Source organism: Pseudorca crassidens, chromosome 2, assembly GCF_039906515.1.
Source record: "Pseudorca crassidens isolate mPseCra1 chromosome 2, mPseCra1.hap1, whole genome shotgun sequence".
Classification (NCBI taxonomy): Eukaryota; Metazoa; Chordata; class Mammalia; order Artiodactyla; family Delphinidae; genus Pseudorca; species Pseudorca crassidens.
In genome coordinates, this window is record NC_090297.1 from 107,092,903 (window position 1) to 107,107,267 (window position 14,365).

General features: G+C 43.6%; 1 long non-coding RNA gene and 2 other non-coding genes across 3 annotated transcripts; 1 reads left to right on the top strand and 2 right to left on the bottom strand.

The window, feature by feature from the left end:
- Nucleotides 1-1,286: 1,286 nt before the first annotated feature.
- LOC137219261 (uncharacterized) lies at nucleotides 1,287-6,724 on the top strand. Its single transcript, XR_010941043.1, has 2 exons — nucleotides 1,287-3,266; nucleotides 3,459-6,724. It is a non-coding gene; the product is annotated as an uncharacterized lncRNA (long non-coding RNA).
- On the bottom strand, nucleotides 1,812-1,885 carry TRNAN-GUU (transfer RNA asparagine (anticodon GUU)). Its single transcript has one exon. It is a non-coding gene; the product is annotated as a tRNA-Asn (tRNA).
- Nucleotides 6,725-8,206: 1,482 nt separating the features above from the next.
- On the bottom strand, nucleotides 8,207-8,371 carry LOC137220341 (U1 spliceosomal RNA). The gene has a single exon (XR_010941643.1). It is a non-coding gene; the product is annotated as a U1 spliceosomal RNA (small nuclear RNA).
- Between the last annotated feature and the right edge of the window lie 5,994 nt (nucleotides 8,372-14,365).

Genomic DNA, 14,365 nt, shown 5'->3' on the forward strand with positions numbered 1-14,365 from the left:
TGCCAACCTGCAGGAAATAATTACCCTGACCTCATATTCCTCCTACACTCCCATTCCCAGTCAGTGAATCCCATTGGCTGTAGCCAGCAAGAAGTCGGTGGGTAGAGGAGCCCTTTTGCACAGTTCAAAAAGATTAACTTTCTGGGGCATATAATAGGGTGGAAAATGTTGAGAATGTATCTGGAGGGACAAACGCAAAATACTCAGCAATTTTCATTCTTGTGATTAAAAAAAAAATCCCATATACTCCCTCTCCTCCACCCACACTGCTTCCCCTGTTATTAACATCTTGCATTGGTGTGGTACATTTGTTACAATTGATGAACCAATATTGATTCATTATTATTAACTAAAGTGCATAGTTTCCATTAGGGTTCATGCTTTGTGTTGCATAGTTCTATTCCTGAGATTTTAATTGTGAAAGCATCTCATTATGAGGTGAGCTTTAGTGTCAACTAGGTTTTTCAAAAAAGGTTTTGTATTTCCTGAATTCTTTCATTTATTTGACATCTGTTTGTTGTCTTTAGACCTGTATGATATCTGGACTGGAGATATGTATGTATGTATTTGATTCCATCTTTTTTCCCTCTGATCATTTTAAACCCTAGGTTAAATTTTCTTCCAATCATTGTTTGTCAGAACCTTATTTTCTTGTCAGAGCTTTCCAACTTCATTAAAGCAAAGTTCTATAACTGGTATATGTTTTTCATACCATAGCTAGAGTCTCTTTTCCACAAAAATGCTGGTAATGTGAATGAAATTTCAAAATGCAGGGGTTTTAGTTTCTTTCTTTTCGTTTTTGTTTGTTGGATTAATATCTGTGAATTTCTAGCTCAGATCAGACAAGCAGACAATGGAAGAAAGAAGCAAAAGAAAATCCTTCGGAACCTCTGGATCATGATGCTTTAAGTTCACAGAGATTGCTACTTGCCCAAGCTCCCAGAGGAAAGGCTGTGAGTGTGGTTAATGGCCTGCCTTGTGGCTTCAGCCTCCTATAGTCAAGTCTGAGTTACAGCTGGGTTTGTCTGAGGTTTTTAATATATACTTATAAAGTAGGTGACTACTTTGTTATAAAAATAATAAAGTCATGCCGGTTGACTTTATTGAAAATAAAATTATTTTATTTTATTAAAAATAAAATTGTTTATTAAAAACCACCAGGTTGGTATTATTTGGCCTTTGGGAACTGGGAGCTTGAGTAGTGGAGGTGAGAATTTTCTCAATGTATGTACCTTTCTATAATCCCTTGATTTTTCTATTCACACACACACACACACACACACACACACACACACACACACACACACAGTGCCTCCAGGAAGAAAGAAAAGAACTGCTGGACAAGTTCTCTCCCACCTTCATGTGACTGTTAAGTCTGTGCAATCCGGTCACCATAAAGGCATTTTAGACACTTGAGGAATGTCTCTCTGTGTTACCACCTATTCTGCACTGAATGTTGTTGTCCGTCCCAAATTCCTATGTTGAAGCCCTAACTCCCCAATGTAATGGTATTAGGAGGTGGAGCCTTTGGGAGGTAATTAGGTTTAAATGAGTTCATGAAGATGAAGCCCCCATGCTGGGATTAGTACTTATAAAAACAGAAGAGACACCAGAGTTTCCTTTCTCTGCCATGTGAGGATGCTGTGACAAGGTCTTCTGCAAGCTGGGGAGGAGGCCCTCAACAAGAACTGAATTCTGTCGGCACCTTGATCTTGGACTTTACAGCCTCCAGAACTGTGAGAGGCTGTAAAGTGAATAGATAACCTAAAGTTGCAAGTAGCTAGCAAGGACTTCGATGAAGCAAAAGGTGACGTCCCTGGGTGGGCTTGAACCACCAACCTTTCGGTTAACAGCCGAACGCGCTAACCGATTGCGCTACAGAGACATGAGAGCACATTCCCCATAACTCGTTTCCTGATTCAAGAAATTGCTTTTCAACCTCTGGCTGGGGACATCCTTAGATTCTCATATTCCGGAAGCCGAGGGTGCGCGCGGGAGACATTGAAGCCAAGAGTTGGTGTCATCGGGCACGTTTGGACATCGATAGAACGTTTGGGAGTCAGCTAGGGGACTCTGACTGCCGAACGCCAGATCAATGGCCTTCCCACCTGCTCCCCGCCTCAACAGCCGCCCGGCTCCAGGTGACGACCGCAGCCTCCCGGGCTGAAGGCCACGTTACCCTTCTTAGCTTCGCTCGCCGTGAGTCCCCTGTGGGCGCGCGTGCGAAGGACACGAACCAGCTGTGCCCCCACTGCGCTGCCCACGTTCTGCGCCTCTCTCTAGATGTGGACTCCGACCGGCAAGACCTCAGAACTGCTCGCGATGCAGCCCGCCCTCCAGGGCAGGGCCTCGCACCTAGTAGGCACTCAATAAATGCCCGGTGAAGGATGCATTCTGCCGCAGGGTCCTAGGCAACCAAGAATTCCAGTGTGTGCTGTAAGCTTTTAGGCCTACGAGTAACTCCGGAAACGGAAGGCTGGAAAGGTTTCTCAAAGCCGGAGGCGCTTTTATTCCCGCAGCTGACTGAGAACAAGGCAAAAGTCTTGACTTTGGACACGTGCGCCCCGGGACCGAGCTGAGTTCCCCACCCTGGACTGCGACTCAGCCTCGGTCTGGGGTCGTCCGTCCTGAGGGGTTGAATAGGGAAAGCTGAAGAAGAGGAGAAGAAAGCGAGTGGGAGTGGAGGCAACCCAGTGACGGACGGGGAGAGAGCGAGCTAGTGCTCTGGCCACTGAAGGAAAAGGCGAAAAGAAAACGGAAAATGCCTATTTTCGTTAAATAACTTTGATTACCCTCCCCCTGCCTCCTCTTTGTCGGCCACCGCGCTGACCATGATTGTGTACTGTTGGATGCTCTCGAATCCGAATGACTGAGGTTCCTCTTTGAAATGCTTGGTTAAAGACCGCAACGCCGTGAGATGTCACCGGAGTCCAGACCTCGGAGCAGGTGGCGAGGCGCCCCCGGCCCCGCGCCGTAGGGGGCGCACAATCCCCTGCTCACCGCTGGAGGGTGAGACAGGACTCCGACTCCGCCCCAGCCCTCCGAGGCCGGGAGTCGGCTGCGCGCCTCCTCTCCCCCTTCCCCTGCGCCCTGTGCCTTGCGGAGGAATGCTGAAGAATGTTATCCAACCACTTGTACTGTCGGGTAGATGCACTGTCAGAAGCAACCGTAGAGAGATACTGATAAAAATTCTGAAGAACAGAACGTCTGAGTAAGCTTAATCTCATTCCTGGAGCAGACTGAGTAATGCTGACTGTTTACTAAAGGTAGGATGATGACAACTGTAGCTTTAATCCCACATAAATAGAGCTGGAAGTCCACAATAGCTTTGTAGTCATGTGCGGGCTACCTGCAAGCATGCACTCTGAGGTTTTTTTTTCTCAATAATAAACTTAGCTAATACTCAGTTGGTCAACATACGTGCTCCTTTGAGTCTCGATTTCTTATTTCCCCAACAGCCCCACAGAAGAGGTGGAGGATGAGCAGGGCTGAAGCACCGAAAGTGCACTTGGCGCTGCCTGAATTCTCCCTTGTGACTGAAGACCTTGGAGAAAAGCATTCACGATTGTTGTGGAAAGTTAGAAAATTCCAGTGGACTAAGGAGGTGGATCCGGTAAACCTCGGTGGGACCTCTTGGGATGAATTGGAAAAGACCCTTTTATCCTGGACGTCCTTTCCATTGAAGTCTGGGGTTCCATCTGAGCGGAAATGAGCACAGGGAGAGGCCGTTGTAAAAGTCCCAGAGGAGGGCGGAGTCGCTCCCTCAACCCGACTCCACCTCTGCGCAGCAGTTTCTACCCACTACCCCGGTTCCTCCTTGAAGTCGGAAGTAGGACGATCGTAGGCCCGGTCCGTGACTTACTGCCGATGAGCCCTGGGCCGGAGGAAATCCATTAAACTCTCTACAAACCTATTTCCTCATCAGCAACTCGCCGTGGTTGCCTTCAGTCTTGGCGCAGACATTTTCCATTTGGGCAACTGATACCAAGCTGGTAGGGAGAAGAGAAGCTCACGGCTTTTCGTCTTCCTGCTAGCTCAGTTTGTAGCGTGCACGACTTCTAATTTCAAAGGCCTGAGCATAGCCCAGCTTCCAGTGCGTTTTATTTGGTTTTTTTTTGGATTAGTATCCGCAGTTGCAGGGCTGTACTGCTCCCCGCAGTGGCCACGAGAGGGCGCGTGGTCCTTCTCCTTGGAACTCCGTCCCAGGAACCACTACTTTGTCTCAGTTTGGTTAGTATAGAATAGTGATGTCCAGTAGTTTTAATTCCTCTGAGACCGGCGGAACCCAAGATCTCTTATTTTTCACCACCTCAACTCTAGGGTCATCTTGGGTCGAGGCATGGGAGGTTGATTGTGTAAGCTCAGCCTTCCTGCTCATTCTATCAGACTGGGGAAGCCTCACAAAGAAAACTGTATTTGATTCAACATATTAAAATTCATTATTCTCACCCCAGGACCTAGAATAGTGGATATAAATAGGAGATGTTCGATAAATATCTTTTTTAATTAAAAAATTCATTATTCTGAGAAGGGTGTGCAGGTTTCAGCAGATCACCAGAGGAGTTCTTGGTAGAAGAAAGATTAAAAACCCAAACACATGGAGAGAGACATTGGTGGAACGAAGACCCAGGCCCCGGGTGCAGCCTAAACACAGGCAGGGTAGAAATGGGAAGGAAGACTCAGAGGGAAGAACGGCAGAACTGGGAGGAGGAAGAGGAAAGGGGAGGAAAGAGATGGATTCAAAGGAGAAATGTATTCACTGGTCCCCAGTTATATGACAGCTGGTCTCTCTGGGCTTCCCCAGGCAACCATTGTCTTTTAAGGTAGCCTCTCACCCTTCCACCCATATGATTCTGGGAATTCTAGCATTTCCTATGAGGTCTACCAAGCCTACACCAAGTCCCCTCTACCAGGACCAGTTCTGGCCCCTTACAGATAGTCTTTTACTAATCCTTTCTTTTGTGGTCCTAGGACAGCCTGTAGGGGAGGCAAACTTCACCTCAACCCTCTTAGGGTCTCCAGCTAGGCCTGAGAATTAGATTGACATAAGACAGATTAAGAGGAGGAAAGCATCCAGATTTTCACATGTACATGGGAGCTCCAATAGGAAAATGAAAACCCAAAGAAGTGGCTAGGCCTAAGTATTTATATACTAGGTTGAACAAAGAGAAGTGATTATGGAAAAGTAAAACACATTGGAAGACTAAAGGAAGATACAAGTTATTTAAACAAAGTCTGTGTGGATTTCTCTCGGCCTTGACTTCCTGTCTCTGGTGACAAGAATGATTGTACTTGCTGTTTTCCAAATGCCTTTAGCTCAAAATAATTCTTATGCCAAATTGGCATACTTTGGAGTGGCATATAGTCAAAGCATTGGAATATAGCCAAAGAACAGGATCCTCAGTGCAGATGTCCTTGTGGTGCTGGGGGGTCACCATGCTGAAAGTGAATCCAGCAAGCCTAGATTGGTTTAGTTGTACTTGTTAATAAAGTAAAAACAAAACCCTTGGACCAGGTCATTTTAAATGTGGAAAACAGTGTTCAAATTATTTAGACATCAGTAATGCGTGCGATTAAAACTTAATTTTAAGTCACTGAAAAGAATCCAGGACTTCCACCTACAGCTATAGTATAGTAATGCCACCAGTTTAGTCTTCTTGCTGTAAACAACTATAAAAATGGACAAAATATGTGAAGCACCTGTTATAGACACTGGACAGAGGCAGTGCAAGACTATGATTGCCTGAGAGAGGGTTGCGGAAATGACCTGATGGTGGTATATAGCAAGCTGGAATCCCAGGAGAGCATGGTGTTCACACCGAGCTAAGGTAGATATCAGAGGACAGCTGAAGCAACTGGAATCTGCAGAGAACCAGAAAGGAGAAGACAGTTTACAGGCTAGTTTTCAGAAATCCATACTGGGTCTCCTGCCAGTCATTTGCTGAGTGCTGGGCTGCTCACGTGTGGAGAGCTACTACCAAGGCTTACCGGACAACAGATGCTACAGGATGGAAAACAGAACAGAGATCTTAGAAGTCTCTGCTGGCAACATTGGAATTCAGGCTTTGTTAATGACTCTTTACCACCCTGAGCATCCAGTTGATACTCCAGAAAGGCTGCTTTAGGAGTAAAGACCACAACCTAGTGTGAGGCCTACTCTTGATCCTCCCTAAAAAAGGATAAAACCAAGACCTGACAAGATGAGCAGGGTTTGGACATTGAGTCACACCAAAGAGGGCTTTGGGAAACACCCTGGACTTTCCTCAGATCTACTGAGAAACCATTAATCCAGTCCTACACAAGTTCAAGGTCACTGGCCAGCAATCAAAGTGCGTAGTAGAACAAATGTTGATACTCTTTGGAGGAAGATATCAGAATCCAGAGTCTCTACATTGCATCATTCAAAGTGTCCAGTAAACTATAAAAAATACTAAACACGCAAAGAAACAGAAAAATGTGACCCGTTCAATACATATTCTTAAAAAGGAAAACAAAGCAGGTAAAAGAAACGAACTCCAAGATGTCTCAGGTGTTGGATTTAGCAGACTTTAAAGCAGGGTTGCATTTTATGTGTGGTTCAGCAACGTGGGTTCCGCTCATCATGGCTAATCTAGCTACAATCACTAGTGGTGCCCAAACAGTCAACAGCAGAGAACAACTCCGCCCCTGATAATGACAGCAGTCCCTAAATCGTTGAATAAAGACAACTAGATGTTCACATTTATCTGGCTGAATTTTATTTGTTGATAGTAGCTAAGAAGACAGTTGTTATAGATATCACTGACAGTTGCAGAAAGGAGGTCCATAACAGGTATGAATATTTCCTTATTATATTACTAATAGTTTTATATGTATCAACCAATATTTTTCTCTTTTCCTCTTTCATCCCACTACCAGCTAACAAAATCTGTTGCTAGGAGTTAACTTTTAATTGCAGTATTTATTACAGCATATCTAAGGTAAAAAGAATGTGACTCTGCTGGAAGAACAAAAAACATTCAAACTTTACCCTCTTCTGTGGAAAGATTGGCATGTTTTCACTGTTTGAGGTAAGCATAATTTTGTTATTGGCTTTGTTTGAAAGTTAAGAATGGCTACCAAAGGAGGAAAAGGAAAAGATATATAAATATAGATGTCTCCATATATATGGATGTCAAGTGCAGAAGATGTATTGTGGAAGATTCGTGTCAATATTACTAGGCTAGAAAAAAATCTCCCAGAACTCCCTTCTCTGCATAGTTCTGGGTTAACTTCGACCATAGGACGACATCAGCTGAGACTTTGAAAACGGAAAAGGAAGTGGCTACCACATTCATTTGGACCCTGAAAAGGTTAGAGAAGTCACCAGCGCTTTTTACTACTTGCACATGCAATTTGTCAGCTGATAACAGGCAGGCTTGCAACAACCTAGAGCTCCTCTCACATTTCTTCCTACTGCTCTGGATCCTTGACCCAGCAAGGTGTTTAGCTTCTGGCAAACAGCAGTAACAAAACACTCTTCTCGGCCAACAGCAGTAACACTCCAATTTTTAGACTTTGGACATTAGAAGTAGTAACAGACCGACGAGAACTCCAATTTTTCTTTTCTTGAGAACTTCATTTCTTCCTTGAGTTTCCTGAAGCATCTGCTCAGGATCCTGCAAAAACTTTCTTGCATCTGATCTCACACAAGTCTGTGTGATAAAGAACAATAATTCCCAGACACAAACGTAAAACAACTGAAATTTTCTAAATTCTAAGGTATAATAAGGAAGCACAGTGAAACTGAAAAGAAAAACAAATAACTCGGCATACATACAAGAACGAAAACGCTTTTCCAACTTCCACGCCGCGAAACGTTGCATTACCAGGCATCTGTGCGCTTTACTGCCTTCCAGAAACAGAACACAGATTCGTAGAAAAACCGAATCTTTCCACTCACGGCTGTTAATCGCATTTCAATGATCTGCAGCTCTCTCTCCTCTACCTTGACAATCACTGACCTGGCTCGTTCAATTTTACCTAACAACAAGTAATCTTCCTGCAGTAATAAAATGAAAAGGTATTTCTGAAAAATCAGTAATACTCCACACACGTACTTCAATTGTCATACCTGAAAACACACAGTTAACCCTCGGTGATCTTATGTGATAAAAAATCGCAATTACAACGGCAACTACTGCCAAAGCCACTAAAACTAACACTGTTTTTAATATATAAAAATAAGCAGGGGAAAGCGCGAACGCAGCCCCTCACCCCCATAAATTTTGCAGTCGACTTTCTCACATTTGGGGAAATCGCAGAGAGTCAGCAAATCCGAAGTGCAATGGATAAGCCTTATCCTGAGGAAACCACCTTCGTGATCATGGTAACTTCTCTGCCAGGTAAGTATGAGTTTACCATCTTCTGCCCTGACACACCCTCAGGCGCCCTATACTGTACAGACACGGTCACTTTCCTCCCCGCAGCCCCGAGCCTTCCTGCCCCTTCCAGACAGCTGATCCATGCACTTGCAACCAACAGCCCTCGATTCGCTTCCACACTACGGGAGATCATGTCGTCTTTCACCACCAGATCACGAACCAGCAGACCCTGTGCTGAGATATCTACATACGACACGCCCCATCCGTCAAGCCAACGGGAATTACCGCTCTCCTCCAGCCCACGCCCCGCCCTACTCCGCGCCTCCCTCCTCCCACGCCGTCCAGACAAGCCTACCAGAGGGCGGGCGCCCTCTGGGGGAAGTGACGTCGACCGCTCGCTCTTTTCCTCCCACCCGCCCCCACCCGCCCCCACCCGTTGGGGCCGTGCGCGGGTGGCTGGCTGCATAACCTCTGTCCTGCCGAGCACCTGTCTGGCGGCCTGCTGAAGCCTGAGCACCTTTTTGAACTGTAACGGCTTTCAATGCGCAGAATAGAGAACATTTAGGAGTCCAGGGGAAACCGGTTCCTTTCAAATCCAGTTGTCTTTGTGATGTACTATTGTGTGTACGTCTAGTAAAACGCATTAACCATTATGACTGGCGGTGAACTCTATTCCATCTTGAAAGTTCAATTTCATTCATCGGAAATTTCATTCATTTTATTTCCATTTTCAGGTGTTGTTTTGATTCTATCTTCGAACAGATCTTAACATCTATCTACTACCCTCTGTCTTACTGAGACAGGCTGGGACCTGGGACCCTTTCCTGCAGTGTTTGCACCTGGACAAACTGGGGCAAAGATAGATGGGCCCCAGGCTGAGCAGTTGGAATCCGTCCCCTGTGGACAGATACTCCAAGGTAAAGCTAATAGCAGCAGCAAGGTGGAGCTGAGTCCTACTTGGATAGAATATCAAGAGACCACATATTTCTTATTCTTGAGGTCAAGGAGACCTCCCAAACTATACATGCTCAGAAAGGTTCCTCTGGGGTCAAAAGGGAGGGAGGGAGCCACCCCATAATAGGTGATGTCAACCTCCCCGTAGGCCTCTGGGCCAGAATCTATCTTGGCAAAAAGATGCACACGCATGTCGGGAAGGGCGCTAGGACAGGTTAGGTGTGAAAAAGAATCGAGATAATTGGCTAAAGGTAAACAAAGACCCAGAAGAAATGCCCTATATAAGTGATTTGAATCACCTCTCTGGTGCGCTCTTCCTCATTAGGGAGGATGGCCACACCCTTTATCTCCGGGTGTGTATCTCTGCCTTGCTTCCGTCTTAAACTGTTTCTCTGTGTGCCCTCCCACTTGTGCTGTGGCTCTAATAATAAACTTTGAGCCTGTTTTTACAGTTTTTGCCTCCTTGAAAAATTCATTTTTCAATACGGGCAAGAGCCAGGGCAACTTTGCTTCTAGCCCTAGCCCCTTGTGGACTGGTGGCTAGGATTCTTGCTTTTCACCCAGGCCAGCCACGTTCAATTCCTGAGCAGGAAACAAAGATCTCAATTCAAGCCACCACTGGCTGCTATCTCCTCGAGATCAAAACGTTTCCTTCTTCAACAAAATACAAAGAAACTATATGAGACTAAAAATAACTGCGTGCATGCTCCGTTGGTAAGAATTATGAACAACAAGATACAAAAAGACCAAAAACCTAACTGCCATCTCTGAAGAGCTGGTAGCAAAAATAGGGAACTGCACATGCCCCCTGCACACAACACCACCAAATGGATGGGCAAACCTAAGCCACAGCCCAGCCCAACCCCGGAACCCACCCCTATCCTGGCCCCATATAAGGAACCAGCTGGCCGCTGCCCCCGGCCCCCACCTCCAAGCAAGGGAACCTGTTATTTGTTTTCCTGCATCAGGGATGGCAGTAAAGCCTTGCCTGAATTCCTTGTCTGGCCTGTTATCAATTTCTATTGATTAAGAAAGGCCAAGAACACTTGGTAAACAAATAAGCTGAAAACAATCAAACAGCTAGTCCGGATAGGTAAATTTGGTGAAGATGACTAACTAATCAGGTAAACGCTTTTGGCTATGTGTGGAGGCTCCAAAAATTCTTCAGAGTTTAGTGGTGACATGAATGTGGCGGCTTTTCTTTGTGGACGACCTGCCAGTGTCCTCCCTTTGGCACCTCTGAGTTACTTAAGCCTAATTGAACTACTTTCCTCATCAGAATTTCTCAATTTCATATACCCTCCCCCTTCCTTGACTCATATTGATTCTTAACAGAGCAAGATTTGATCATGAACTCTTGCTTCTCTCTTTGCCACAGTATGAACGGTGGAATGTCAGCTTAGGGTCATGGTTGTGAGCAACATATAAGTAAGTACTCATATATTCGATACTGAAGGGAAGCCAGAAATCTGAGGACAGCAAAAATATCCCAGTAACTACTTTGAACTTACTTTTCCTCCTAGCCCAGGACAAAGCAGAAGAAAAAGTGTCAACATCACTTTAACAATAACCAAGTGGCATTAAATTTTTTAAAACTGAGGCATAATATGCATAAAGTACAAAGAGTTTACAGTTCCCAAACCATTACCAGTGTACAGCAACGTGAATAACTGATGAAGCAACCTGAATAACTAAGGTATGGAAAACGACCAGACCACAAAAGGTTCCTCATGACTCTTCCCATGCAAGAGCTCAGAGGAATCACGCACATACCCCTCCCAACCTCTCTGCCTGTTACTTTCACATAAATTGGTTCACAGGGTGTGCACTGGGTTTGGGGGCCTGGAGGGGCATGGGTCTGACTTCTTTCACTCAACATTATGTCTATGAAATTTAACCCTATTTTTCACGTAGTTCTTTGTCTCTGTGTGTAGTCCTTGTAAGAATATAACTCTCCGTAGATTTCTACTGTTGGACATTTCAGTTGTTTCCAGTTGAGGATATTCTGAAATCGTACGAACATTTTTTTGTGACTTTGGTTGAACATACACATTTTTCTAAGGCACCCCATTCCAGCAGAATAATGCCAGTGTTGACTTTAAAAATAATACTTTTGGGGGCTTCCCTGGTTGAGCATTGGTTAAGAATCCGCCTGCCAAGGCAGGGGCCACGGGGTCGAGCCCTGGTCCGGGAAGATCCCACGTGTTGTGGTGCAACTAAGCCCGTGCACCCCAGCTACTGAGCCTACACTCTAGAGCCCGTAAGACACAACTACTGAGCCCTCATTCCACAGCTACTGATTCCTGCGTGCCGACAGGCAAAAAGAGAAGCAACAAGAGAAGCAACAAGAGAAGCAACAAGAGAAGCCACCACGATGAAAGGTAGGCCCCAGTCACTGCAACTAGAGAAAGCCCTTGCCCAGCAACGGAGACCCAACGCAGCTCAAAACAAATAAGCAAAATAAATGTAAAAAATTTATAAATATATAAAAGTGGGTTTTTTTTCTTTTTTCTCCAGCAAAAACAGTTTATTCAGGAATAGCGGAAGAATTGCAATTCAGGACAAGCAAGCTATAGCAAAAGCCATAGGCAAGTCCCACAAACAAAGGACAGGAAGGAACCTTACTTACAGAGAAAGAGGAGGAAGCTGAGGGAGGTTGTTGTGAACCTAAGCCCATTAGAGAAAAGTGAAAGTTCAGGGTGATGACGGTTTCTCATTGCCAAGTTGCTGATTTCTTGCAGGAGATGCAACGTACATGTTTTTCTGTTGGGGCCTGTAATCCATGATTCTTTCCTATTGATGCTTCTTCTGTTTGGGTCTATAATTGATGATACTTCCTGTCTTTGAACTTGAGTGGTACCCCGTGAGAGCTCCCACTTCTGGTCTCCCGACTTCATTTTAGTGACGTTTCCCTTTATTAGTTTTCAAACCCGTCACAAGGAATTTTGAATTTTCTAGTTTAATCTACTTTAATATTTTAGGAGACTTACTACATCAGACTAGTATCCTTACACCCTGTGGCCCTAGCAACTTTCAAGTGTTCAGTAGCTACATGTGGCTTGTCCCTATCATATTGGAGAGCACAGGTCAAAGGTGTAGCACAGCTAAAAGTGCGATATCTGGGCCACAGCATGTAACTGTGTATGGATGACCCTCAGCTGATGCTGCCAAATTTTCTTCCAACCTGTTGAACTTTTTAATACCCTTTCCAGAAATGAATAAGAATTTCCAGTGCTCTCCATCCTGTCAACATTTGGTTGTGTTTGCCCTTTTTTGTTAAAAGTAAGCTTTATTGAGGTGTAATTTACATAGTAAAATCTGCCAACATTAGATTATCCTACAATCTTTTCAATGATATCATTTCTGTGCAAAGCTGGATTTTGGTGCTTGCTGTGATAAAAAGCAAGGGCCATGCAAAAATGAATGTGTAACGAGAAGCAAGGAGGCGATTGAGAAGGTTTCAGAGGCTGTGCAGTGCGCAGCATTAAGGTTATGATTCTGCCGTGTCAGAGCAGTGAAAACACAAGCCACGCTACTGAACTTTTGTCAAGCGGACACATAAGAATAGCCACAGCAGCAGCCACAAACCTACAAAATATAGAAATATATGTGAACCCAGAAAACAACAGCATTCCCCAGCGAAAGCGCTGTTGTCAGCCAACCTATCAGGAAATCAGGGCAAACGGGAAGGACAAAGACAGACAGAATTTGCAGGCAACCAAAGATGATTCGTTAATTAAATCAATTTAATGTTAGTCAAAGGATTAAAGTTAACTCTAGATCTTGAATTTGTAGTTTAAGCGGGCACATGTTGGAACATGAGAATGTTGGAATCATATATTCATATATATGGAATCACATATTAGATGACACCTAAAAATATTTACCAAAAATTGTAAGTGGAATAATTGAGTCGTCTGGTTTCTAGAATTACAAGTATTCATTCCTCTTTAAAGATATTAGTATATTTAATGTACTTGACTAGTATATTTAATATACTTCAACACATAAATTTAAATGTTTAGACGTTTAAAACTTATTGGATATGTTTGCTTATTTAACCGGTACAACCAGTATAGGAAATTTAGGAAGTCCAACTTAACTCAGACGTTCAAGACAAAATAAAGGCAAGACTTACGTACCAGAACACTATACCACCATTATTTTCTACATTATATGATAACCTGAAAATATATATATAGTCGTTTTTAGACAAAAATTATTAAACCAATCTAAGTTTTCTGACTAACCTCGATAAAAACACACCACGTGATACAAACATTTTAAATGCCATTATATATTAAATGTATAAATTATTTAAATTGCTTAAAAGTATTAAGGGCCATCTTTGTAATCAATTTCATTTCGTTTCTCACTGTTCTTCCAAGTAATCAAGACCATTAATTTAATCTACAGCTAAATCTGTTATTGTTACTTGTCACCAGTTCAACAACAAAATTTTTCCTTATATAAATACCACATTGAAAGCATAAGTAGTTAAGCATTTTTCCCAGAAATTCTTAATTTTCTTATTTTAAATTTATATAAGTGGTTATTACTTTCCCGAAATTAATTGGGGAATTAATTTTTAATTAATTAAAATTTTAGAGGCCTGATTTATCTATTCTCTCCCAGGAAGAGAAAGTATATTGTTTAGTTTCTGAGAAAATATATTTAAAGGGGAAAAAAGTCATCAAACTAGTGGGCATTATTTAAGGTGAAAGCAGAGGCAACGATATGTATTAACAGCAACTGAGAGTGAGGGAAACAAAATGAAATAAGTCAGCCACATTAGATTCTTGAAGGAAGCTCATTAGTGAAAATCGGAGTGCTTCTGTGATATGCTTTTGAGTCTCCAGGGTATGTATCTGTGCATGACGTCATTGCTCCTCATCCATCTCTATCGAGGACTGAACTGGCTTACAGTTCTGGAAGGTTTAAATCTTGAGTTGTAGGGTTGTCACAAGTGCTCGTTGCTGACTTTGCAGCTTGTTTCTAATGATATAAATGTCTTTCCTCTGCTTTCTGTAGTCTGATGTAAGCAATTTCTAAAGGACATTTGTTTGAAG